Source organism: Bubalus bubalis, chromosome 15 (assembly GCF_019923935.1).
Source record: "Bubalus bubalis isolate 160015118507 breed Murrah chromosome 15, NDDB_SH_1, whole genome shotgun sequence".
Lineage (NCBI taxonomy): Eukaryota > Metazoa > Chordata > Mammalia > Artiodactyla > Bovidae > Bubalus > Bubalus bubalis.
The window spans coordinates 72,305,256-72,332,875 of NC_059171.1; the positions used below are offsets into that span (position 1 = coordinate 72,305,256).

At 40.4% G+C, this 27,620-nt stretch overlaps 1 pseudogene; it reads right to left on the reverse strand.

The window, feature by feature from the left end:
* Positions 1 to 24,915: 24,915 nt before the first annotated feature.
* LOC102388947 lies at positions 24,916 to 25,625 on the reverse strand (annotated as a pseudogene).
* Positions 25,626 to 27,620: the final 1,995 nt, after the last annotated feature.

Below are 27,620 nucleotides of genomic sequence, written 5' to 3' on the forward strand. Positions count from 1 at the left end.
TCTCTTTGGAAATTTTTTTTTATAAAAACAAAAGATAGAAAGACTACTTGTGGTTTCTATTCATTCTTTCTGGAAGCTATTTGTAGAAGGCTTGCATGAAGGAAAGGGGAAAAGGGACTACGCAAAAGCAAATCTCATAAATTAATATCTCAAAATAATTCACACATACAAAATGGGTGAGACTCATTTCTCCTGATCAGTTTTTTTTTTTTTTTTTTTTTTTTTTTGCACTGTGGGTTCCAACCAAATCGTGAGGTGTGAAATCCACTTGGTGGGTCACAATTAGCATTTAAAGAACAAATTGGTAAAACAGTAGAACACAATCATAAGGATAATTATATCTTACTACTCTTTATAAAGGCCTTCTTTTTTATCCAAATTCTTCCTCTCTGATGTTTAAAACAGAAGAAAGATTGATAAAATCTCAGAAAAATACCTTATCAAACTCTTGGTATGACATTATCTGAAATTCACAAAACAAAATTTGGTACAATACAGCATTTCTCAGTATCCAGCATGATATTTAAAGTCACATGATACAGTTGGGAATCAAGTAGATTTGGCTATCGTAAGCTACATACACACATATTCACATACTCTATATGTACTGGGTACCATTTAACATAGATTTTGTAATGTGAATTAAAGTAAAAAAAAATTTGGAAGAGATTGATGTAGCCCTCAGATCGTTATTGGAATTATTAAATACTATGTTTCATAGCTCAGTTGGTATAGAATCCGCCTGCAATTCAGGAGACCCCCGTTCAATTCCTATGTCGGGAAGAACCCCTGGAGAGGGAAAGGCTACCCTCTCCAGTATTCTGGCCTGAAGAATCCCATGGAGTGCATAGTCCATGGGGTTGCAAAGAGTCGGACACGCCTGGGAGATTTCACTTTCATGATTACTGAAATGAGGTGCTGTGGCAGTTGGGAAGACTCGTTCTTGAGTTGTGACTTTACAAGATGACAGGTCTGTGATCCTGCTCAATTACTTGGTATTTTTGAACTTTCATAACATGGGGGGAGGGAAATGACAACTTCACCAGGTTTTGTGAGGACTGAAGGTAATTGTATAAACCGTCTGGTTGGTATAGTGCATCATACACTGCAAATGCTCAATACAGAAGACCACCCTACCCCTCAAATGAGTCAGCTTCCCTAAGGAATCTAGCTCCTCTTCTCTCTGAATCCATGGACTTACTATTCCCTTTACCTAGAGCCCTCTTTCTCTGCATCCTTCTGCTCTTAGCATGGATGTCCTCTTCTTCATGAAGAGGCTTTCCCTGGCTTTCTAGGTCTAGGTTAGATGCCCCTACAAACGAGAAATGCTTTTGGCTACAAATAATCGCAAAACCCAAATAAAGACAACTTAAGCAAATAGGAGTTAGTTTTTCTTTCATGACAAGAATCGGGAATGTAGAGATTTGCTGCTTTGGTTCAGGAAGTTAATTATATTAGGGACTTCATGCTGACTCTCTAGAATTCCTTTGGCTTTTTCCTTATGGTCACAAGATGATTGTAGCATCGCTAAGCGTTCAGTTTCCCATTCCACATAGAAAGTTAGAAGCAGAAGGAGGAGTGATGCTCAGAGTTTCTCCTCAGTACCTTCTTCTTTTTTTTTTTTAAAGAAAAATATTTATTTATTTGACTGCACCAGCTCTGGTTTGCGGCATGTGGGATCGAGTTTCCTAACCATGGGTCGAACGCCTGCACTGGGAGGGTGGCGTCTTAGCCACTGGACTACCAGGGAAGTCTCTCCTCATCACCTTCTTTTTATCAGAGATGAAGAAGTCTTTCCCCTCCAGACTCCACCATCGTGATAAAAGATAACCGCTTAGGATTACGATTCAGGCAGATAATAGATTGCTTCCCAGGTAGCTATGGTAGGTTTTCAAAATAAATGAATAAATAACCCAAACAAGCAAACAACAACCATTTAGACTTGCTGCAGTTCAGTCAAGATCATATATGTCACTGAGAACTATTCTCATGTGCTCGAATATTGAAACTTCCCAAGTCTACAGTTAGTCGTATCTGTTTCTCTGCAGTGACCTTGAATAAATACAAGGTACAAAACAGGAGGCATTGGCTGGGAGAAACTGCCCCTTTCTCTGGTTCTGACCTCCCCAATCTCTTGTTTCTTTGTGTATCCCTCATTAACCAAGACAGTGAGAGAAAGATAGACTTGTAATAACACAACAGACACCTTTATCTGCTTTGCCACTTCGAGTGCTATTCCTGTGTTTCAGTCTTTTATAAATTCGCCGGCCTTGCCAGACATCCAGAGAAGTCTCAGACCTCCTGTGTCTGTGATGACTTCAGGTGGGCGAAGGAGAGGATGAGCAAAAAGAGGAAGCCTGGGAAAGGAGAGGAAAGGAGGGAGCAAGGCAACAATGGAAGGAAGGAAAGAAGGGAAGGAGGGAGGAGCGTGGGATGAAGGTGAAAAAGGTTTTGAAAAGAGCAAGATGTAAACCGGAAGAGGACAGAAGAAGAGAAGGAAGGAGAGTAAGCTGCACCTGTTCGCTGTGAACCCAGCACTTTCACACACTTCACTGTATCAAATCCAGGACCCAGGGAGGTAGACCCTGTTCCCCCATAGTACAGATGGGCAAACTGAAGCCTCATCAAGCCTACACAAGGATTCCTCTAGATGGTTTAGGAATGGGACTCAGTATCAGTGGAATCTTTCAAGTTCTTGTGCTTACTACTACCTCATAGGAGAAAAGACCTAGGGAGGTAGGAGAGAATATGAGTGGGGACCAGCAGTAGCCAGGAGAGGCGAGGAGAGAGCGACGGGCAAGACAACGTGGCCCTGGTTACAATCGAAAGGTACATCTGGTGCCCTTCTGTCTTCATTAAAGCTGTGCTTACTCTTTAACGACTGTGCACACTATTAGATTAATTAATTAGACTTGAGTGTGCTCCTTACAAACCCCAGGGAGTTCACCAATAAATAGTGTCTAGACATGGTGGCTATGGAACCCAGAAGGAGGTCATCACAAAGAGTTTCACTCTTTGGCTTCAACTCTGGGGTGAGGCTGATGGTTGGAAGGCAAGGATTTGGTTATGAGTTCTCCACGTGCTTAGAGCCTAAGATCCCACTGCACCCAAATTTATCTGAAAGTTCCCTCATGTTGGGTTGACTTGGAGTGGAGAGATGGCCCTCAGTGGGGCTCCCAACACAGGAGGCTTCAGTGTCACTCAAATTGACAAAGGACCACAAATCTACCCTTTGAAGCTATATCTCCATGAAGTAGTCTACAAAATCTTCTGTTGACATCATCTGATAAAATCCAGAGAGTGCCTGAATTAAAGCTGGAGAAATGAAGATAAGCAGCTTGGAAGAAAACCCAGGAGACAAGAGAAGATCCTTTTAAGAAATGAAATGATGCAATACCAGTGCTCTTGATGGCATAGAACACTGATGACTCTGAGACAAAAAACCATTCAGAATGGTATCACTTTGAAAGTTTTAGGAATATAGTTCCCAATTTATATCAGTTATATTTTCATATATCTATATATGCATATATTATGTCTACAAGTGTGATATCTGTTAAAATCTATATTTATCTGTTTAAATGCTCTTTCAGTAAGTATGCACTTAAAATTCTAAGTGGTACAAAGCGTTGCTTTATAGTTTAATTAGCAGCATTTGTTTTTCTTTTTTAGTGCTGCATGAAATAATGAAGTGTATAAGAGTTAATGGAGTCTTATATTCCAAGAAATACAGTATGTTGTGGTGATAATAAAGCCATTGACTTACTGGAAGGGATAGAAGAGACTCACATCTTTTTATTTCATAGGTGAGGTCCACTGCAAAGAGGTTAAAGGACTGGGACCACCCTCTACTCATTACAGGACCAGTAATTCATCTGAGGGACTTACCAGGTGTCTCAGCAGTAAAAAAATCTGCCTGCCAATACAGGAGACACGGGTTTGATCCCTGGGTTGGGAAGATCCCCTAGAGGAGGAAATGACAACCCACTCCCAGTATTCTTACTTGGGAAATCCCATGCACAGAGGAGCCTGGGAGGGGTACAGTCCATGGGGTTGCAAAAGAGTCGAACACGATTGAGTAGCTAAACAACAACAGCAACAGTTCATCTGAGGGAAACACACAGTCTGAAAGTCAAATCTGGCTTCAAATCCTGACTTCCGCTAGGCAGCCCTGTGCCCTTGATCAAGTAACTTAGCTTCTCTCTTCTTTACTGTTTTTCATCTGCATATTAGGGATGATAATATCATAACAGGTATCAAAAAACATGTCTTAAAATTACAAAGGGGACGTTGTAGAGTTCTGGGTACAGGTGAGCCTCCAGTCTGAGACAGGTCAGACTGCTATTATGAGGTTACCAGAAGTTTCTTTCCAGACTTCATCTTTTGGAGAAAAACTCATCTCTTCCCTGCTCCTGCTCAGTCTTCCCTTCTTCTTCTTCTTTTTTCTCTCCTTTCTTTTCTCTCTCCTTTCTCCTCGCTCTCTTTTTTCTTTTTCTTCCCTCCCCACTCCTTCTTTATTGCTTTTGAAACCTATTTATTTTTCCTCCCGTCTCCTACTTTGCCCACTTTCTCCTTTTCCTCCTTTCTCTCTTTCTTTTCTTTCCTTCCCTTACTTCATCTGCCTCTGTCTCTGTCTCCTCCTCTCTGTCTTATCAACCAAAAGTACTTTAAAAGCACTCATCTCTTTTTACAAGGGCACTAATCCCGTTCGTGAAGACTCTATCTTTATAGCCTAATTCGCTCTCAAAGGTACTATCTACAAATACCAGTGTATCGGAGGTTAGGGACTCAGTGTATAAATCTTGGAGGAACACAAACATTTGTGTTTCATAACACTTTTCCATACAAATATTAATGAATTTCATTAGTTGCGGTTCTTTTTGCTGCAAACTATAGAAAAAGTCTGCAGCTAATTTAAGCCAATAAAAGTAGAAAGGATGGGATTTCATGGTGGGAAACTGTAATCTTCACAGTGTAAAAGGAAGAGATGAACAGTGGAACTTGGGAAGGATAAAACCTGGGCCATTCAGCAAGATGTTTTATTGCTCTTTTTTCTCTGTTTCAGTCATTGATGTAACTCAGTTCCAATTGTCCCTTGGTCCCTGGAATCTTCCTTTCAGCTTTCTCATTCCCAGAAAAGATAAATGATTGACTGACAGCCTACTTAAGTGTTTCTACCTCAACAGTACCGTCTTTGATCAGGTAGGCATTGTCCCATAGTACCCCATGTAGCTAGTGGGATATGGCAAGTGAGTCACCTGAATTGATGTTTACTGAACACATCAAACATTCATTAAATATCTACTGTATGCCAAGAAACACTCAGATGAATGCAACACAGTTCCTGTCTTCAGGGGTTTATAATAATCTGGGAGAATTCCTTGTTACATCTTACTACTAACTTTCCATAAGCATATTCCCATTTAATGCACTCAAGCATTTTGATTTTTGGCACCCTTGTCCTCTTCCATTGATGTATAACATTGGGATTAAGAGCCCTAGCTGTGGAGTTGAACTTGAGTTTGACTTGGCTTAATTGCAGCTGTAGGTACATTACTTAATTTCTCTTCTCTGCACTTTGGTTGCCTTTTCTGCAAAATAGGATAATAGCTCTAGCTAATAGGTGTGTGTGTGTGTGTGTGTGTGTGTGTGTGCGTGTGTGTGTAAGAGTGCAAATAGATGCCCAATGGATGTCAGCTATTGCTGCTATTGTTATCATGATCTTAATGCTTTTGATTACTAGAGTTTCAACATTGAGTTTCAGGAAAGTTGAGTGACTTGCCCAATATCACATTTACTGGTGGAATTCGATTTTATTTTAAGTGGAAGTGCAGAACCTCCTGCATGGGTGTATGGCCCTGACTCCCAGTTCTAAGGCAATGTAATAGTCAAGAGAGCTGAACACCAGGAGAACCGCTTCTGTACTGAAGCCTGGGGGGTGATACTGATGACTACAGGACTTTAGGCTCTTGTGACGTTTCAGAAACAGTTGTGGACTGTTTTGTGTCCTCGCATACGCACATGTGTGTTGCCTGAGTGCACGTGTGTGAGCGCATGCGCAGGATTTTTTCCACATCCCACTTAGCTCTTGAAATATATTCAAAGGAGCTGCTTTCATGGAAATTCTAGTCAAACTGGAAGCCAAGCACTTTAGGAAAAATCAGAAAATGGGCCTTTAAGAATCCTCTAACCAAATACTTTCAGACAAGCAAGAGTTCACTTCTCTTTGCAGTGATGACCAAGGAAATCAGTGTTTAGAAGCAGCCTCGGTCCTCTTGAATTCCAGGAGCTTTAATGAGCAGATTTCCCTGCTGACCCAGGTTGAACATATTACATGAGTAAGAGATAATTCTTATTTGTGTTCGGCCATTGAGATTTAGGAATGTTTGTTATTATGGAATAACCCAGCCTAACGTGACTAATAGCAGGAATTTGAACTTCACAGCTGGAGCTGGGTGGGTTCAGATATTTTAGCATTAAGTCGACCCCAGCTGACATGGAGATTACCCCATAAAACTCACTGAGCACCTATTTGTTCCAGGTTATGTGGGAATGTGATGTGCAAATGTGTTTGTCTTCTTAAGGTGTCTACAGCAGAGAGGGAGAGACAAAACAGTGACTGCAGCTCAGCAGTGCTCAGGATATTGTTGGAGGGCCAAGAAGAATGGCTTAAGCCAGGTTTGGATAAGCAAGTAAAAAGTAAGCTAAGACAACGAGGTAGAGGGCATTTTAGATAGAGGGAGCCACGAACAAAAGGAAAATCAGTTTCAGGGAACTGCAAGGACACACTGCATTTGGGTCAAGAGTGAATGAGGAGAAATAGGCTGAAATGAAGCTACCTAGGCAGCCAGACCCAAGGTCAAAACCACCTGCAGTGCTGTGTTAGGGAGTTTGACTTTCATTTGGCAAACCACAGGATGGTACCTGGGCTTCCCAGGTGGCGCTAGTGGTAAAGAATCTGCCTGCCAGTGCAGGAGACATAAGAGATGCAGCTTCCATTCCTGGGTCGGGAAGATACCCTGGGGGAGGGCATGGCAATCCACTCCATTATTCTTGCTTGGAGAATCTCAGGAACAGGGGAGCCTGCGGGGCTGCAGTCCACAGGGTCACATAGTTGGACACGACTGACGTGACTTAGCACACACTCAGGATGGTACCCATTAGACTGTCTCACAGCAAGTCCATGAGGCAAATACTATCACCACTAATGCCCAGTGATAAACTCAGGTTCGAAGAAGTCAAATAAGATTTTTTTTTCATCTTTCACTTTCAGAATCTTTTATTTATTTGTGATACACTTGACATTGAACATTGTGTAGATTTAAGGTGTACAATGTATTGATCGGCTCTACTTGTATATGGCACTGAGATGACTACCCTAGCATTAGCTAACACCCCTATCAAATCCCATAATTATCATTTCTTTCTTTGTGGTGAAGACATTTAAGATCTAGTCTCTTAGCAACTTTGAAGTATATAATACAGTATTGTTGACTATAATCACCGTGCCAAGCACTACAAACTTGCAGTTAGAAGATAAATAAGTTCTTGAGAGTAAATGAGATGTTTTGATCCCATACAACTAGTAAGTGACTAGTTGAGACTTGAATAGTTGTTCTCTGAACTTTTCAACTTTTCATCTCACTTTCCCCCTTGCACAGGTGACTATGGCCACAAATCTCCAAGTTATCTTTATGTGTTAGGGTTTTGTGCTTGCCTCCCCTCTGGCTGGTCTCTGGGTCCCCAGATCTCCCATTGACTGCCTTTATTTTACCATGTGACCTCTCCTAAAATGTCTCTTGAGTGGCGTGCTGTCTGAAATACCCACTGACCCTAACTTCTTGCATCCCTCTTACCCTAGTTATATTTTTTCCTTCATAACACTTACTACTACTGAAAATTTTCTTTGTTACCTAATTAAATGTTTTCTCCTTATTTTTGTCCTTTAGACTATAAACTCTATGAAAACTTTAGACTATAAACTCTATGAAGCAACTTATTCATTTTGTGTTTTGTGTATAAGTTGCTCAGTCATGTCCAACTCTCTGTGACCCTATAGACTGTAGCCCTCCAGGTTTCTCTGTCCATGGAATTCTCCAGGCAAGAATACTGGAGTGGGTTGCCATTCCCTTCTCTAGGGGATCTTCCTGACTCATGGATCAAACCCTGGTCTCCTCCATTGTAGGCAGATTCTTTGTCATCTGAGCCACCAGGGAATATTTCTTGTCTTGAACATAGGTACCTGACTCCTGGTAGATGTCTAACCCATGTTTCTGAAAGGGGTGAGTGGCCCATTGAATCACAGCTTCAAGGTCACAGCCTGGGAAGATAGCCCTGTGCACTATGCCGAGGGTTAGTGTGAAGCTGCCATGAACCAAGAAAAAAAAAATCTCTGGGTGATTCCTATATATCACCCTGCTTTAGTACCGAGGAGTTCAAGCAAAGAAGAAAGAAAGAAAATTCTTCCCAAAACAATCAAGAAAAATTATACATTTAGCAGGGATCCTTTGACTTCATCAACTATCTACTGAGCACTGAATATGTGTTAAACCATCCCTGGGATTCAAAGATAAATGGTACAACATCCCTGATTTTATTACCTAAAGCTTGCATCTTTTTACATTGTTATTTTATTTTCTTGACTTCCACTGATAATCTGGATAACATTTTATATCTGAGAAAACACACAGTTCCTGAGTAAAACAGTCCTAATCGATGAAGTGATGTGAGGAAACAAAGGTAAAATTCCAGAATTTTAGCAGTATGTGGCCTCACATAAAGTTTCAGCTCATGTCTTCGGTTAAGAGATGGAAAACTGAGTCATCACAGATTTTGAGTGATATTTCTAAGGCCTCATGTGAGATAATTGAGAAGTTATTGGGAATTAAAATTCTTCTGAGTTCTATTTTAAAGTGCTTTTCCTGTGCAGAAAATTAAAAATAAAAAAGGAAATAGATGAGGTTTCTTTCCTTTAGAGAAATAATTTAGCCACTTTGAAGGGCCATTACTGATGGGATTCGCAATGAAGCATGATTTCCACTCGGTGATTCCTTAACCAAACCAGAGCCCCCAGCTGAGTTATGTTGATTTCTTTACCACCTGACAAGAGTGACAGAATATGAAGGAGTTTTATTTTCACTAATTTGCTTCTGAGGTGTTGTTTGGATGGAATTGCACCTTTAGTCATTATTTTCAACCTCCATGTATAATGCTCTGCTGACTCATATTTACTTTAGATTTAAAAGCTCGGTTTTGTCCTCAGTAATTAAAGTGCCCACATTTCTTAGATGGGCTCAGAAGATGGAGCTCTATTCTGCTGCATAACAGATAAGACCATAAGACACACCATAAGGCCAGGGTGTGTTTATTTGAATTCATTACCACCCCTTAGGGATGCCAGCACACCTGATGTGTTAAGGATAGGTTTGAAAATGGCAACCCACTCCAGTGTTCTTGCTAGAGAACCTCATGGAGCCTGATGGGCTGAGGTCTGTGGGGTCACAAACAGACGGACAGGCCTTAGTAGCAACAACGATAAGCACACACTCTTGTCCTTCTCATATGGAGGGTGGAAGAGGTTGCTTTAACTAGAACTCTATAGAACCTGGTTTCAGTGGAGTGGGTTCCTGGGGTGCCTTCTCATAGTCATCTCCATGGTTGCCAGGATCCAGGGTCCAATTGGCTTCACAGACTCGTGGGAGCTTTTGGACAAAGAATGACTGAGATCAAGGGCGCCGTTGCAGACACCAACCTGAATAAGCAACATCTGATTCTTCTTGTTCTGTTAATATGAAACATGGCCAGGGGAGCACTTTTCTGCCTTTTTGGACCAGACTTTGGCAGAGCTGAAGGGGAAGTTCACGTTTCAGGTGCCCCAGAAACACAGCCTGCTGCCCACATAAGAGGAAAAGCTAAGAAGTCATTTCTGCAAAGCTTGGAAACCACAGCTTCAGGGACCCGCCCAGAGACTCTGTTTTCACAAATACTGGATATTTCCGTTTAATTTGCTGTTGATGTGTTCTTTTAGTGATAGGTTTTTTTTAATGCTCTTTCAGTCCAAACTAGCTGTAGAAGATAATTGCCTTCACCATTCATGCATGTTCTCCAAAGAGAACTTGTGTGTTGTTTTGAGATATTTTATATGAAAACATTTGATTGCATTTGCCATCCATTCACATCAGTGAGGGAAATTTCCTCCATATTTCTTCCAAATTTCCATTTGTCAGTAAGAGAAGAGAAAGATCTTTTGGATTCTGTACACTTCATTTCAGCTGTTGCAAATTTTGAATGGTTGTGAAATGGTTTTACATTTTATTAACACCTACTCGTACAAAGTTGGTTTTTAGTTGTGGTAACTATTAAAACTTTGAAAAGAGCCTCATTAAAAAGTATCCATCAGAATTTGTGTGTGGCCAGCTGAAGCATAAAATCCACTATGAAATAAAAGTTATCACCAGAGAAGCAAGTTCAAGTTGCCTATTAGAATTTTGATGGGATTTTATGCAGTTGTTTCATACGAGTTTAATATTTAATACCATCCACAATACTTTTTCATTTTATCTTTTCTTATCATAATAGTACTTTATAAGAAAGTTAAATGAATTTTCTTCTGCTACCAGCATTACTGCACTAAAAAATAGTATCATGTTTCCTGTTGCAGTGGAAAAAAAATGTCCTACACTCCACAGCATGAGCAGACCTTTTACAATTCCTTATTGTGGTCTGGATAATGATCCTAGTTAGAAGTGATTTACTCTCAGAAAAGGAACTTCTCGCTGGCTTATACAACAACCTGGTAAATAAAGCAGAATCTCTTTGTAAAATGAGCACAAGGAAGCCTTGAGATTAAGTCTTGCCTTCATTCCTTCAAACTGTAGATGTCCATCTCTTTTGCCTCCTGTCCTGTGCTTTGCAGAGTTGGGTAAAGTTTCTCAAGAAAATAGATGATGGTCTCTATCCAAACTAGAAAAACTGGGATAATGCTGTTAACTTTAATGTGTTTTTCATAATTTTTTAAAAAAAAATATATATTTTTTAAAGAATATAATCCCAGAAGGCTCCCCAGGTGGCTCAGTAGTAAAGAATCTGCCTGCAATGCAAGAGCTGCAGGAGATGCAGATTCAATCCCTGGGTCAAGAAGATGCCCTGGAGTAGGAACTGGCAATCCACTCCAGTATTCTTGCTGGGATAATCCCGTGGACAGAGGAGCCTGGCAGGCTACAGTCCATAGCATTGCAAAGAGTTGCCTACGACAGAGCAATCGAGCAAGCATGAATGCATGCTCCCAGAAATCCACACAGACATTCATCTTAATAGATTACTGAAGACTACAGGAAAGAGAAAGAAAGAAAAAGTCTTCCATTTACAGATGTTGCTTTAATCTTGGACAGTGGGATATCTGACTTAGAGAAAAAGTGCTCCATTAGGTTTCAGAAGAGTGTACAAAAAGGTCCATGAGCAGGAAAGTGTAAAGTGATATATTTAGAAGAAAAATAATTCAAAAATAATCCAAGCCATGTATAACCCACAGTTTTCAGGCCCACAACTCTAGGTGTAAATCTAGGGTTATTAGAACATTTGACTATAGTCCTTTTTCAGCTTTGTCTCATTAGCTATTGCAAGATGTCTGTCATATTCAACCGTCTCTCAAATCGTTCTACTTTTTCTTCCAATTCTATCGTCACTTCCTCTGTCCAAGCTACAATAATGTTTTCTTTTTCTAGCCATGCCACGTGGCATGCAGGGTCTTAGTTCCCTAACCAGGGATGGAACTCAAGCCCTGAATTGAAAGTGAGAAGTCTTAACCACTGGACTCCCAGGGAAGTCCCCCAAACTATAATAATCTCCCTTCATCCTTTTTTCTCTTTTGTTTATTCTCTTCTTCACTGTCAGCATAAACATTTGGCAGTACTAATCTGGTATTTAACACACAGCACATCTACTAAACCCCTCTGGCATCTGTCTTCCTATCGCTCATATGGTTAGGACAGAAACCCCCAGAATGGACTTCAGGACCTCCCTCGACCCAACTTCTGTCTGTCTCTCCTCCTTCAGCTGGCCCCAAGCATTATCTTTGATCACATTCTCTAAATATACCTGGTCCTCACTGCTTTTGCCCACATCACCCCTCTGTGTTTTCCTGATCCCTCTCATCACCTCAGTCACATATTTTCATCCTTAATATCTCACTTCCTTGTTATATCCTTAGAAAATCTCTCCCCAATGCCCTGATTTGGTCAACAACTCTTACCACAGGCTCTGAAAAGACGGTGTAACTTATTCTTGGTTGTGCTTTTCATATTTGCCATTTTTCATTTCCTTGGCAGTTATTTGATTAATGTCTTTTTCCTGCCAGACAGTTTACACCCTCTGAAGACTGTATTTTTCACTTTTGTTTTGGCTCACCATGTGGCTTCAGACTACAATATGGAGTTGAATCAAGTCCAGTGTGAATGTTCAGTACAATACATTTCAGCTGCTATTTATTATTAATTGTTTTTTAGTGGATTCAGTGTATATACTTCTGGTGAACTTCTTGGTACTTTCTGTCATTTTCCCTTTTCCTGACTGTCTCCTCCAAGTCCTGTACTAGCTAAGCCTGTCCGCTGCTGCCTCCATCACCGAGTCTTATCCCTGCTTCCTCTGGGTACAAGAGCCAGGCTTCAGCCAAGCCTCTGAGGACCCTCACTGGTGAGGACTAAGGGAACAACAGCTTAGGTTTGACCCCATCAGACCCAAGAGACTCTGGCTTCCCAAGGCTCAGGCGGGAAAAGCCAGGTACAATAGCCAAGCACCATGATGGAATTGACACCCCAGCGGGTGAGCTTGGACCAGTGAGAGACAGGAGACAGGAAGGATGGGCAGATACATTGCTAGCGCTTCTCTCTGAAGAAGAAGTGAAGTACGCAGCCCCATTTGGCTTTTCCAGGGACACCCTTGTGACTGATCCACCCTTTCCCTTTACAGTCCCCTGAAACTTGGGTCAGTTTAGTAAAGCCCATTTCATATTTCCCTTGAAACTTTGATCAGTTTAGTAGCACGTGTCTCGTATTTGTTTTCTGTGCTTCCTTCTCTCTTCCCTTTTGCTCCCCTCTCCTGTGCACTGGCTGTACAGCCCCGTGAAAAATAGCAGCTAAGATTCACCTCGGGCTGTTTTCTAGGAAACCGAGGCTTGGATAATTTTCCCTCTTGTTTTCAGTGTCAGTATAATCTTCCTTTGGGCACCAATCTAAGCAACTGGACAGTGCTGGACCCCAGTCACACATTTGTGAGCCAAATATTTATCGAGTTCATACTAAGGGATGGGCTTTATTTAGGGTTTCGTAGGTATGAGAATGTAGAGAAAGTTATTCTTGAGCTTTAGAGGCCATTTCTGAAATGGGAGAAGGGGAAGCAGGCATGGAAATTAGCTATCAGGAGCTTATAGTAAGTGTTCACTGACCTAACAATCATTAGTTTTGCCCAGAGTTGTCAGGAGAGTATTTTCAGGGGGGCAGTAATATGATGAGGAAATGTTACCCTAAAGGATAAGGAGTGATCTTCCCATCAGACAAAGTGGCCAGAGAGAAAGAAGAGACAAGAGAAGGCTCTCCAGGTGGAGGGAGGAACAGGCATGCAAAATGGATTGTGGCACATCCTGAGGAACATTGCCAGAGTTTATCAGAATAAAGGAAGCTGGGGAGGACTCAGGCTCAGAGCTACAAAGGAACATTCACTCTACATTGTGGTCGGGCAGCCACATTTCTGATGCCCCCAGTGAAGAGGCATCAGAATAAAATGAAGGTGATGGAGGGACCTGGTATCAACTAATTTTGTTTAATTTTTCCTGTTTTATTTTGTAGCAGAATTTCAGGCACGCTGAGCAGCCCAAGCTTAGAAATATGAAGAATGAGAGTTACTATAATCATAGAACCTGCATTTTTACATGTGGTTGCTTGCCCTTTGAAATCCAGAGACTGAAGCGACAAATGTAGCCTGGTTGATTCCCGAAGCAGATCTGTTTTTGATGTCTCCTTTTACAGGGCAGAATTATTTTCAGTAATAATCAATGAAAGGGATGAATATGTTTCATGTATGAGTCAAAATTTGTATTTCACATCTTAAAATTTTATACCTTGAATTTCACATTCTATTTCACTTTTAAATTGAAATAAACACTTTAAAGGCACATGGAATGACAGAATTGAAGTGACTCAAGTTCTTTCTTCATCTTTACCATCACTGTATCATCACTGTGTATTTCTCACCTGTAGGTTAAATATAGAAATATGTACTGTATCCACAGGGTTGGATATGTGAACTATATTTGCACCCACAGTAAGCACAAACAGTTCTAAATCCTAGGAAAATTTACTCTTGAAAGCAATATGTGTTACTGGGTTTATCCATGTCAGGGGAGCTCTTTCAATCAACTTCCATTGTATTAATGAACAACAAACACGTACCAATTTGAAGCCTATAGACACATTAGTAAAACTCATCAGTAGTAACCGTGATTGTTGGGAACTTGGAACAACAAATAATTTGGGCTAATGTGCGTTTTCTCACTGACATTGTTCAGAAGTGCTAGTGAATGGTGATAATGAAAGCAGCTGTGGTTGAGCTTCCCAGGTGGCGCAGGGGTAAAGCATCTACCTGCCAGTGCAGGAGAAGCAAAAGACAAGGGTCCAATCCCTGGGTCAGGAAGATGCCCTGGAGAAGGAAACGGCAACCCACTCCAGTATTCTTGCCTGGAAAATACCGTGGACATAGGAGAGTCCATGGGGTTGCAAAGAGTTGGACAGAACTGAATGACTGAAACAAACAAAGAAAAACACATATAGTAAGTTTTAGATGAACTAGCTCATCTAGTTCAAGAAGGGAAAGTGAGACCCGAGGGGGAAAACTGAGATAGTAGCTGAGACAGGATTGAAACCCAAATCTTCATATTTCAACTCAGTTCTCTGACCCCTTAGCAACATTGATTAATTTGATTATGGTGACAAAGTGAATGGTTGATCACCAAGCCCGGAAGACTCAGCACTTTATGAGAAGTGTTGTTTTAGGGAAACTGGTTTACGCAGTTGTCACAGACTTGTGTTCAAAAAAAATGCTCTCTTTTTTTCCAGCAAGCTCTGGGAAATGGTGAAGGACAGGGAAACCTGGTATGCTGCAGTCCACAAAGAGTCAGACATGACTGAACAACTGAACAACAATGGTTTTTCAATATTGGGCCATGGATAACTCCTCCGTCTCATGGTGACATGAGATGCCATTATAAGCTGAGTGAGATGATGCATCTACAGCAGACACACACTGTCTGCATCTGCTTGCTGCTCAAAAAACCCTATGATTTTCGTTACTATTGCTATTATATATGAGTGCTGCCCATAGAAATATAATACGAGCCACAAATGCATTCCATGTATGTTATTTTGATTTTCCAATAATTACTTTTGAAAAAGTAAAAAGAAACTATTGAAATAAATTTCAATAGTTTAATGATATGTTTTGTTATTTAACTCAATATAATTGAATATTATCACTTCAACATCTGATCAATATAAAACTTAGTAATGAAATATTTTGCATTTCTTTTTAGAGGCATGCCTCATTTTATTGCATCTCTCTTTATTGTACTTTGCAGATACTACATTTTTTTAGCCAATGAAAGGTCTGTGGCAACCCTGCATTGAGCAAGTCTATTGGCGCCATTTTTTTCCCCAACACCATTTGCTCCCTTCATATCTCTGTGTCACAGTTTGGTAATCCTCACAATATTTCAAGCTGTTTCATTATTCTTGTATTTGTTATGATGATCTTGTGATCAGTGATCTTTGATATTACTACTAGGACTTGCTGAAGGCTCAGATAATGCTTAACATCTTTTAGCAATAAAGTTATTTTTATTTTTTTAATTAAAAAATTTTTAAGATTATTCTATGTGAACCACTGTTAAAGGCTTTATTGGATTTGTTAACATATTGCTTCTTTTTTTATTTTTATTTTTTGGTTGTGAGGCATGTGGGATCTTAGCTTTCTGATGAGGGATCTTCCCTCTGCCTTGGAAGGAAAAGTCTTAAAGACTGAACTGCCAGGAAAGTCCCCAAATTTGTTTTTAATGAAGGTATGTACATTGGTTTTTTAGGTGTAATGCTATTACACACTTACTAGACTATGGTATAGTGTGTATATAACTTTTAGATGCACTGGGAAGCCAAAAAACTTGTATAACTCTTGCAATATCCATTTATTGTGTTGGTCTAGAACAGAGTCTGTAATCTCTCTGAGGTTTGTCTGTACTAAGAAAGTCCAGCGTGTATTGTATGGGCTTCCTAGGTGGCTCAGTGGTAAAGAATCTCTGCCTTCCAGTGCAGGAGATGCAAGAGATGAGGGTTCAATCCCTGGCTCAGGAAGATCCCCTGGAAAAGGAAATGGCAACCCACTCCAGTATCGTTGCCTGGAAAATCCCATGGACAGAAGAATCTGGTGGGCTCCAGTCTGTAGGGTCACAAAGACCCGGACAGGACTGAGAGACTCAGCACAAAGTCTGTTCTATACTAGAGCACATCTCAGTTTGCATAGTCACATTGCAAATGTTTAATAGGCTCATGTGAGTACTGGCTGCTATATTAGACAATACACATATACATATTTACTCTAAAAGGTGACATATATTAAGAACATAAAGAGCTATTAAAGTTTTGATGGTGCCATTTACCACATTTACATTAATATTTTGGGTAATCAAGCAATCAGGGATATTTGAAGGAAATCCTAAAACTTAAAAGTATTTGATATAATACCAAGATTTGTGTGTGTGTGTTTCCAATGATGAAACAAGAAAATTAGAGATACCAAGGGAATATTTCATGCAAAGATGGGCTCAATAAAGGACAGAAATGGTAGGGACCTAACAGAAGCAGAAGATATTAAGAAGAGGTGGCAAGAATACACAGAAGAGCTGTACAAAAAAGATCTTCATGACCCAGATAATCATGATGGTGTGATCACTCACCTAGAGCCAGACATCCTGGAATGTGAAGTCAAGTGGGCCTTAGGAAACATTACGAACAAAGCTAGTGGAGGCGATGGAATTCCAGTTGAGCTATTTCAAATCCTGAAAGATGATGCTGTGAAAGTGCTGCACTCAATATGCCAGCAAATTTGGAAAACTCAGCAGTGGCCACAGGACTGGAAAAGGTCAGTTTTCATTCCAATCCCAAAGAAAGGCAATGCCAAAGAATGCTCAATCTACCGCACAATTGCACTCATCTCACATGCTAGTAAAGTAATGCTCAAAATTCTCCAAACCAGGCTTCAGCATTATGTGAACCGTGAACTTCCAGATGTTCAAGCTGGTTTTAGAAAAGGCAGAGGAACCAGAGATCAAATTGCCAACATCCGCTGGATCATGGAAAAAGCAAGAGAGTTCCGGAAAAACATCTATTTCTGCTTTATTGACTGTGCCAAAGCCTTTGACTGTGTGGATCACAATAAACTGTGGAAAATTCTGAAAGAGGTGGGAATACCAGACCACCTGACCTGCCTCTTGAGAAACCTGTATGCAGGTCAGGAAGCAACATTTAGAACTGGACATGGAACAACAGACTGGTTCCAAATAGGAAAAGGAGTATGTCAAGGCTGTATATTGTCACCCTGCTTATTTAACTTATATACAGAGTACATCATGAGAAACACCGGGCTGGAGGAAGCACAAGCCAGAGTCAAGATTGCCGGGAGAAATATCAATGACTTCAGATATGCAGATGACATCACCCTTATGGCAGAAAGTGAAGAGGAACTAAAGAGCCTCTTGATGAAAGTGAAAGAGGAGAGTGAAAAAGTTGGCTTAAAACTCAGCATTCAGAAAACTAAGATCATGGCATCCGGTCCCATCGCTTCATGGCAAATATATGGGGAAACAGTGGAAACAGTGTCAGACTTTATTTTTGGGGGCTCCAAAATCACTGCAGATGGTGATTGCAGCCATGAAATTAAAAGACGCTTATTTCTTGGAAGGAAAGTTATGACCAACCTAGACAGCATATTAAAAAGCAGAGACATTACTTTGTCCACAAAGGTCCATCTAGTCAAGGCTATGGTTTTTCCAGTAGTCATGTATGGTTGTGAGAGTTGGACTATAAAGAAGGCTGAGCGCAGAAGAATTGATGCTTTTGAACTGTAGTGTTGGAGAAGACTCTTGAGAGTCCCTTGGACTGCAAGGAGATCCAACCAGTCCATCCTAAAGGAGATCAGTCCTGGGTGTTCATTGGAAGGACTGATGTTAAAGCTGAAACCCCAATACTTGGCTACCTGATGCGAAGAGCTGCCTCATTTGAAGAGACCCTGATGCTGGGAAAAATTGAGGGCAAGAGGAGAAGGGGACGATAGAGGATGAGATGGTTGGATGGCATCACCGATTCAATGGACATGGGTTTGGGTGAACTGCGGGAATTGGTGATGGACAGGGAGGCCTGGTGTGCTGTGGTTCATGGGGTCACAAAGAGTAGAACACGACTGAGTGACTGAACTGAACTGAACTGAACAAATAAAGATCTTTGTAAATGTCCAGTGCAAAGGAGCAAAGCTAGAATCACATTTTTTTTTTCTAATGAATAGTTATGACTCCTCTGGTCATATTTTGAGACATAGATCTATTGAAGTTGATTGCATTGTTCTTTCTGCCTTACTTTGCCAGGAAGCTCTTAGCTAAATTGAGCATTCTACTGTAGTGGTTATCTTTAGGCTAAGTATCTTTTTTTCTACCTGCTCTATCCTCAGCTCTTGTTTTTTATTCTAATTTTGCCTAATTTCAAACATGTTTATTTATTATTACTGAAAATTATTTGAGGCGAATAAATAATATATAAAGGAATAAATGTATAAAGCATCCTAAAAGCATCTTTTGGTACCTTCTTCAGACAGACTATTGGGTTGAATGAATTACAATCCTATGTGAAATATGACCTACAGTTTAGTACTCTTAGGACAATAATTAAAACTCAAACTATAGATTTAGATATTGTCAGAGCCTGGAAGGGCTGGGAAATTATTTAGCTGGACTCTTGAGTTCCAGATAAGTTAAGCAAACTTCTTAAAAGTTTCTAGAAGTTTAATGGTAGATCTGGCCTTTAGACTGACCTTCACAGCATATGAACTACCTCTATATCCATTGTAATAAGATTCTGATGAGCTAGTTTTCAAAGAATCAGCTCTCCTTGGTGGGTGGGCAGAGACGTTTTGCCTGGGGCAGTTCAAATCTTGACATTTGTTGGTACAATGTACATTGACTAATACAGATTTCTCTCTTATTTGCTGAGGGCAAACTCGGCTAGACATAATCGATCTATTCTGTGAAGGAGTCTAGGCTCTCCATCCCTGATAATAGAATCATTATTCATGTGAGATGACTTTCCACTGGGAGTTTGGACTATGGATATTGGTTTTTATCACTCATGCTTGATAAAACTACACAACATGCTAATTGCTGAAATTATTTAATAAAATTTGGCATTGATTTGGGAGAAAAAACAGACATTCTCATATAGTCACATATTTACTTCAAGGTTTTTGGAAAATAATTTGCTAATGTATATCAAAAATCTTAATCATATACATGTCCTTTGGACCAAAAATATAGCTTCTAGGTATTTATCCCAAGTCAATTTACAGCCTTTGCTTACATGTGTATGTTACACAAATTACATTTGTATCACATTTCTGACCCCTTATCAGGACCTGGGAATTGAGTAGTTCTAATTATGCCCATTTTACAGATTAAGAAGCCCAGACTTGAGGAAGTTCAGATAACTAGCTTGTAGTCACACAGCTAATTGGTAAAAACCTGTCTGCAATTTACTTCATTTGAATTATGCAGACAGCCTTTGAGACAACCATTTTAATACAAACTGACAAAGGCTATCTAGGAAATCAGAGGAGACAGGAAAAAGAGCAGAGAGAGAACAAGGCTTCCATAAGTGATATGTTTTATTTGATCCTTAAATATGTTTGACATAAAAATAGCAGATTAAAAGATACTAGACTTCAGACTCAAAGTTAGTAAACATTCAGATCACAGTGAAATCATGCATTGCTGCATTGCACATGAAATGAAGAAGTGTGTGAGATATATATTGAACTCAAAATTCAAGTTCAATGTGATACAGTATTTGCTTTTTGTGACTGTTCATTTAAAACTAGGAAAGATTAGAGCCGGCTACTGACTCTTATTATTTGGACTAAAACAATTTTTTTTGCAAGAAAAAAAAAACAAAGGATCAACCTACTATTTTAGCTTATTTACTTTTTTCTTTTTTTTTTTAACAAGCTTGGCTCAGCTGGTAAAGAACCCACCTGCCAATGCAGGAGATGAAAGAGATGAGGGTTCAATCCCGGAGAAGGGAAGATCCCCTGGAGAAGGAAATGGTAACCCAGTCCAGTATTCTTACCTGGAATACCCCATGGACTGAGGAGTCTGGTGGGACAGTCATGGGGTTGCAAAGAGTCAGACACAACTGAACACGCGCATACGCAGAAAACCAGCACAGCTGGTTTCTGTGTTTCTGGATTTCTCCTTTCTGTTGCAAGGAGAAATCAACTGACTCCATGTTGTAACTGTTTCTTTGGCTTGCTTTCTGTTGCTTTTGTTATTCTAATTATGCATAATGGCCGGCCTCAGAGCATCCTGCCCCTCTGCCTGGCTGTCAGAGTGTCTTTGTTCAGAACCCTGTAGATGGCAGGAAGGAAGAAATGAACACATACCCCTGTCTGAGGCTTGCCATTCTGGGAGACATTTGCAAGATTAAATGGCCTTTTACTTTGCTTCCTCACGGCCCCCTATCTCTGATTTACAAAAGAACCTGGCATCCAGACCCGGGTAAGATGGTTATTTTGAGATATTAGTCTGCCATCTTCTTGGTCAGAAGGCTTTCTGAATAAAGTCCTATTCCTTGCTTTGACTCCTTGTCTCAGATTCATTGTCCTGTTGTGTGGTAAGCAGAGCAAACTTGGACTTGGTCACATAGCCACTATGTACCCTGCTTGACTGCTGATCTGGGGCCAGCCCTCCAACCTGGGTGGAGCTTCTATTTGGGGAACAGAGGGTGTGGGATTCTCTGTGGAGCCTTTCCTGTGTCCTACTGAAAAGGTTGTTTTTAACTTTCACTTGTGAAGTTTATAATGAGGGATTTTCTCACTTTTCAGTAGGAGTCAGTCTTTACACCCTAACACGCAGGATTTTAAAATGGGCGAACTGTAGAAAGATGCTTGTGGGATGCCTGCAGGATAAAAGAAGCCTTTGCCTGTGGTGGTTATGGATATCAGGCAAACTTCATCATCATCACCAAAATAATTCCAAACATTGGGCCAAGCATTATGCTAAGCACCCTCAGCGCATTGTCATGTTTAATCTTCATCATACACTGCTGCTGCTGCTGCTACTAAGTCGCTTCAGTCGTGTCCGACTCTGTGTGACCACATAGACGGCAGCCCACCAGGCTCTCCCATCCCTGGGATTCTCCAGGCAAGAACACTGGAGTGGGTTGCCATTTCATACACTCTGGGTAGCTACTATTACCCCTGCCTTACAGATCAGAAGACTACAGCTCAGGGTACAAGTTGTCTGCCTCACATGAGGGTCATAATTATCTCATGACCTTCAGTGTCAGCCCTGATGGATAGGAGCTTTGAGGAAATCTTCAGTGAAAGAAAAACGGAAGGAAACAGTTAAAGTCTTACATGCATTTAATAATCTCCGTTGCATCAGATGAGAATGAAAATCACTCCATTCACCCTGAGTCCTGCACACTTTGAAAGGCTGGAACTAAATAAAATTAAATTGCTGTTTTTCTCTTGAGAAGCTACAAAAGAAATGTAAAAAAAAAAAAAAGAAGAAGAAGAAAAAGAGTCAGAAGTTAGTCTGCAATCAGGGGCTGGTAAGTACTATCTGTCTATGCCACTAAAAATATAATTCATTGAATTGATGTAATTCATTGAAAGCACAGTTTCTATGGCTCAATGGAGGCAATATTTTTTTCAGAGAGAATTAACAAAACAAAAAATTTTAAAACTAGAGGGAAAGTTAAAATGTAGTGAATACCTTCTATGTGCCCAACCCTACTTTATGTGTATTTTCACATTAAATTTTACTGCTTTATAGATTTAATTTTCCTATTTTATAGATGAAAAAATTGGATCTTGGAGATGTTATAGTATCTGTCTGAGGTCACAAACTGCCCATCTCTCTGACTCTGAATGATTCAGAAGAGTCAGAATTTCCTCGTAGTTCAGTTCAGTTCAGCTGCTCAGTTGTGTCCAACTCTTTGTGACCCCATCAACTGCAACACACCGGGCTTCCCTGTCCATCACCAACTCCTGGAGCTTGCTCAAACCCATGTCCATTGAGTCGGTGATGCCATCCAACCATCTCATTCTCTGTCATCACCTTCTCTTCCTGCCTTCAATCTTTCCTAGCATCAGGTCTTTTCCAAAGAGTCAGTTCTTTGCATCAGGTGGCCAAAGTATTGGAGTTTCAGCTTCAGCATCAGTCTTTCCAATGAATATCCAGGATTGATTTCCTTTAGGTTTGACTGGTTGGATTTCTGTGCAGTCCAAGGGACTCTCAAGAATCTTCTCCAACACCACAGTTCAAAAACATCAATTCTTTGGCACTCAGCTTTCTTTATAGTCCAACTCTCACATTCATACATGACCACTGGAAAAAAACCATAGCCTTGACTAGATGGACTTTTGTGGACAAAGTAATGTCTCTGCTTTTTCATATGCTGTCTAGGTTGGTCATAGCCTTTCTTCCAAGAAGCAAGCATCCCTGGACTCAGTGATCTCTTTTAATGGAGCACAGTTGCTCGATGGGAGGGGTCTTGACTACCAGTTATTCTTTCAGTTCCAGTGATGTGCATTGCCCACCAAACATCATATCTAAAGTAATATTCTTAGTTTAGCACTCTGAGACCCTCACAGTTCTCTAGAGGATGTATCAAAACAATTAACACATAAATGTTAGGCCACCATGGGCAGTTTGGAATCCCACACTCAAGCAGCATCGTGTAAGATGAATCTGAAAATGGATTGACCCTAGGATGTGTGCTTGTGTGTCTTAGAACCCCAACCTTTCCATTTGAATGAAGAAGTAGAGATTCATAGAGATGTGGTTATTTCCCTTAGGTAACACAGCTAGTTAGTGGCAGAGCTGGGTCAGGAAATCTTGACTTGGGGTTCTCATTATATAAAACTTGGTGTTTGAAAGAGAGGTGGATATAAAATTAAATATTTTAATACTAAATTGTAGGGATGTAGCTTCCTTGATTAGTAAAGGTTCAAGAGAATTCCCTGATAGTCCAGTGGTTAAGACGCCACACTTTCACTGCTGAGGGTACGAGTTCAATCCTTGATCCAGGAACTAAGATCCCACATGCTGTAGGGAGTGGCCCCCCAAAATAAACAAAAAAAAATGAAAGCTCAGAATGTATATTATACATATACACATAATGCATATATAATTATCTAATTTTATTTAAAATAATATATGCCATTGAAAGGCACTATAGAAATATGGAGGAAATTTGCACAAAGTATGCATATTTAAGTATGAAGAGGAAACAGCAAAAATGAGAAAAAATGATAAGAAGAAAAGGAGAATTTAATGTGCTGAGTAATTTACATACTGACAGTAAGTTTCTTTGAATGGAACATACAAATGTATGTAAATTGGACAGCCTATTTAAGAAAAAGATATGCAAATGCATGTCCACAGAAATCTGCTACCCTTCCTGTTGAAGTAGAATAACAAGATGCCTAATTTTTGTTCAAATTATTCTTTTTTTCTTTCCAGAATGTCCCCTCAGGAAACTGTAGGGCCAAATTTTACCTGTCTAGATTTTAATCATTCATTCATCCTTGTGTTCGTCTTACATGTACTTAGGGCATTATACAAAATAATGAAGTAGCAAAGGTGAATAAGACACAGAAGGTACCGATTTATTGCATTTATTGTAAATTGTGTGCCTCTCCCTCCATAATTGAAGCTCTTTTGAGGGCAGGGCTCTTTATCTGTTTTGCACAATGAAATGTCTAAATCTGCTTCGAGAAACACATGAGGAGCTCTGAAAATATTTGTCAAGTGAGCATGCCTGGCTTAAAGCAAGTGCTCAGCCATACTTAGCTTTCTCTTTCCTACCTCAACTTCAAATGAAAAGCTACATCAGTTATAAGACAAATGAGTACTAATGGCATCATATATAGCATGATGGCTACAGTTAGCACTGCTGTATGTTAAGAAAGCTGTTAAAAGAGTGGATCCCAGGAGTTCTTATCACAAGGAGAATATTTTAAAAGACTGTTGCTGTTGTTTAGTTGCTGAGCTGTGTCCGTCTCTTTGTGAGCCCAAGGACTGTTGCCTGACAGGCTCCTCTGTCTGTGGAATTTCTCAGGCAAGTGTATTATCGGAGTGGGTTGCCATTTCTCCTCCAGGAAATCTTTCCAACTCAGGGATCAAACCCGCATCTCCTGCATTGGCAGGTGGATTCTTGACTGCTGAGCCACCAAGGAAGCCCCCCCTTTTTTTTTTTTGATTCAAATATTTATTGCACAGCTAGGGAAATACATGGTCAGAGGTGAGGCAATTGCACAAATAGAAAGCAAAGTGTAAGGTTCACTGAATCACAGCAGTCAAAGTGTTCTAGGAGATCAGTTGATTGCTTCCAGCCTGGAAGGAGGCGTGGGTGGGTGGCCAATCAGCAAAGGGGACTGAGATTCAACTAGAAGACTTCAGTCTGGATTGTTGATGATGTACAGTTTGGACTATGTGTGTCTCTCCTTTTCCTCTCCCCATCTTTGGTCTTAATTTACCAGCAGTGCCCAGGATTGTTCAATGTGTTTTTCTATACTTGCTTGCATTTTTGCTTTAATGTCTTAAGGACAGAACTAGGTCCTTTCGGTGTTGTAGGTGTTTTTTCCTGTTTTTTGAAGGATTCTTGACCTTTTGATCTTGGTGTTGACAGTTTTGAGTCTTTTCCATTCTGATTCGATTTTTGTGCATTTTTGGCTGGAGTATCTCTTACAGATTTCTTTACTGGAGTTTTTCTTCAACTTCCTCATCAAAATTGTCATCATCTTCATCATCATCATCATCGTCATCTTCATCAGCAGCAGCAAGCTTTACTTTTTTTCTGGGGAACCTTGCTACCACTTCTAGGGGCAGAACGCTTTCCAGATATACTTAGGAGTTTCACATCCTCCTGCTCTTTGTCTTCTGACCCTGCATCTTCCTCCACAGCTACTAAGTGCTGTCCACTGATATGCACAGGCCCTGAACCACACTTCAACCGTAAAGCCACAGGTCGTGTAATTTCAAAGCCCCCAAGAGAAACCGTTGGCTGTACAGACATTTTCAAAGTTGCCAGTGTTACTTTAGTTGGACCGCCTTCATAATCCATCACCTCTGCTTCAACAATGTGTAATCCATCCTTTGCTCCAGCCCCTAAACTGACCGTTCTTAAAGATAACTGGTGCTCATTTTCATCATTATCCACCTTGAAGGGATAATCTCTGTCAGCCTTTAGTTCACAACCAGAAAGACAGTTCTGGGGCCTCAAACGGCTCAAATCCATGTCCATTGACTCCTCCATGGGTTGGCAGCATGCATTTACATGGGAGAGAAGTCGGATGGAATTAAAAGACTACTGTTCAAAGGAGCAACTGCACAGGACAGAGTCACACCAGGGAAAGCAGAAGCCTTTTTAAAGGACTAGAATTACTTTATTTGACAGAACCGTACGAACAGATGAGAATTTAGTTAATATTTTTCACATGTTATCATTGTAACTTTAAGCAGGTAAATCTTAATTAATATTGTCTACATCATAATTGATTTGCCTAATTCTAATTACAAGAAATAGTTATGCTTTATTTTTTTTCTTTCATTGTATCTCTATGAGACGATGGATGTTAACTAAACTTATCTCGGTAATCATTTTACAATCTACGTAAATCAAACCATTGTACTGTGCACCTGAAACTTTCCCAGTAATGTTATGTCAATTATTTCTCAATAGAACTGGGAAAAAATGAAGAGCTACAGAATGTCTGTTAGGGTTGAAAAAGGCAATGACCACCAACCAGCTTTCTTCTCTATCCTCGCCGTGACAGGACTCTGCTCAGCCTGGGAGGTAATTAACACTCCTAAGGTGACACTTTTTCCACTGGAGAGGTAGTTGCTGTCCTTGGCATGGGTTCATCTCTCTTTGGGACAAATGCCATGTCTCCTTCTCCTCCTTTCACCAGATGCCACGTTCCACTGCATCCCATGAACAGAGGTATTATGTGTCTCACCAGGAAAAGTGCTGGCCCTTCTTTTTTCTTTCGCTTTCTCAGCGTCAGACACGGTGTCATCCAGCCTGTTTCATGGCTTTACTTTGTTGAAGGGATTTTTCTTTGCTGATGTGCGAGCAGAGTTTCTTCCCTCTTGGTCACATGCACTGTGGCTTCTCAGCCTCCTCTGGGCTGCTGCTTCTATGATTGACTCCTCCTGATATGAGTCCTTGGCAAGGACCGATGGACGATGGATTATTAGTAACTGCACATTGTCCAAGCGGTGCACATCACCTCAGTTTATAAAGCACCTCCCTATCTGTGGGCTTCTTTATTCTCACAAAGCAATTTGTCCTGCTTGTGATGGTTGAGAATAAATGGTATTTAGAATGAGAGGACCTCTGTTCATATCAGAGCTTGTCCATTCATCAGCTGTGTGATCTGAATATCCCTTGTGGCCTCTCTGAGCCTTATTTGAATCTGTGCTAATGACTGAGGGGTCATATAATGTGTCATCGCCAAAACTGTTTTGAGCTTCCAAGTGAGTACTTTTAATAATCGTATGAGAATACAAGCATATATAGCTCTCTTCTGGGCCTGTCAGATATATGATCACTCCTGTCATACTAACAGTTCTATCGCTTACGATACAGATGCTGAGACTAATACAATAACAACTACCATTGATGTTATAATATTAGTGATGAATACCTATTTCACCAGGTTATTGTGAAGATTAAGAATGCATGTTAAAAATACTTACATCCAGTTAGATGTTATGTAAATATTCTTTGTTTACTTAAAACTTGGGACAAGAGCTCAGGCAGATCATTCCTGAACACGTGCCAACTAAGGAATAGAAATGGTAGTGGGCTTTTTTGGAGATACCCAGTTGGTCAAGGTAGAGCAGAATTTCTACCTTTCAGTTATAAGTGGATGCCTCTGCTTTCTTTTCTGCAACATTCAGAAGCGTGTTCTGTTACCCACCTAGAGGTTGGCCATGGGGGTTTGCTCAGTGATAATTTCCTTGAAGGCAGGGTCTATATCCTGCTCATCCCTGTCCTCTCAGTACCTTTTAGAGCACCTGGCATTATGCACATGCTCAAAGAATGTCATGATGGATGAACATACAGCTGGAGAGCAAAGTTCCAAAGGACAGTATCATTTTTTTTTAAGACTTTTTTTATGTGGGCCATTTTTAAAGTCTTCATTGAATTTATTACAATATTGTTTTATGTTTTGCTTTTTTTTTTTGGCAGCGAGGCATGTGGGATCTTAACTCCCTGACCAGGGATCGAACCTGTATCCCCTGC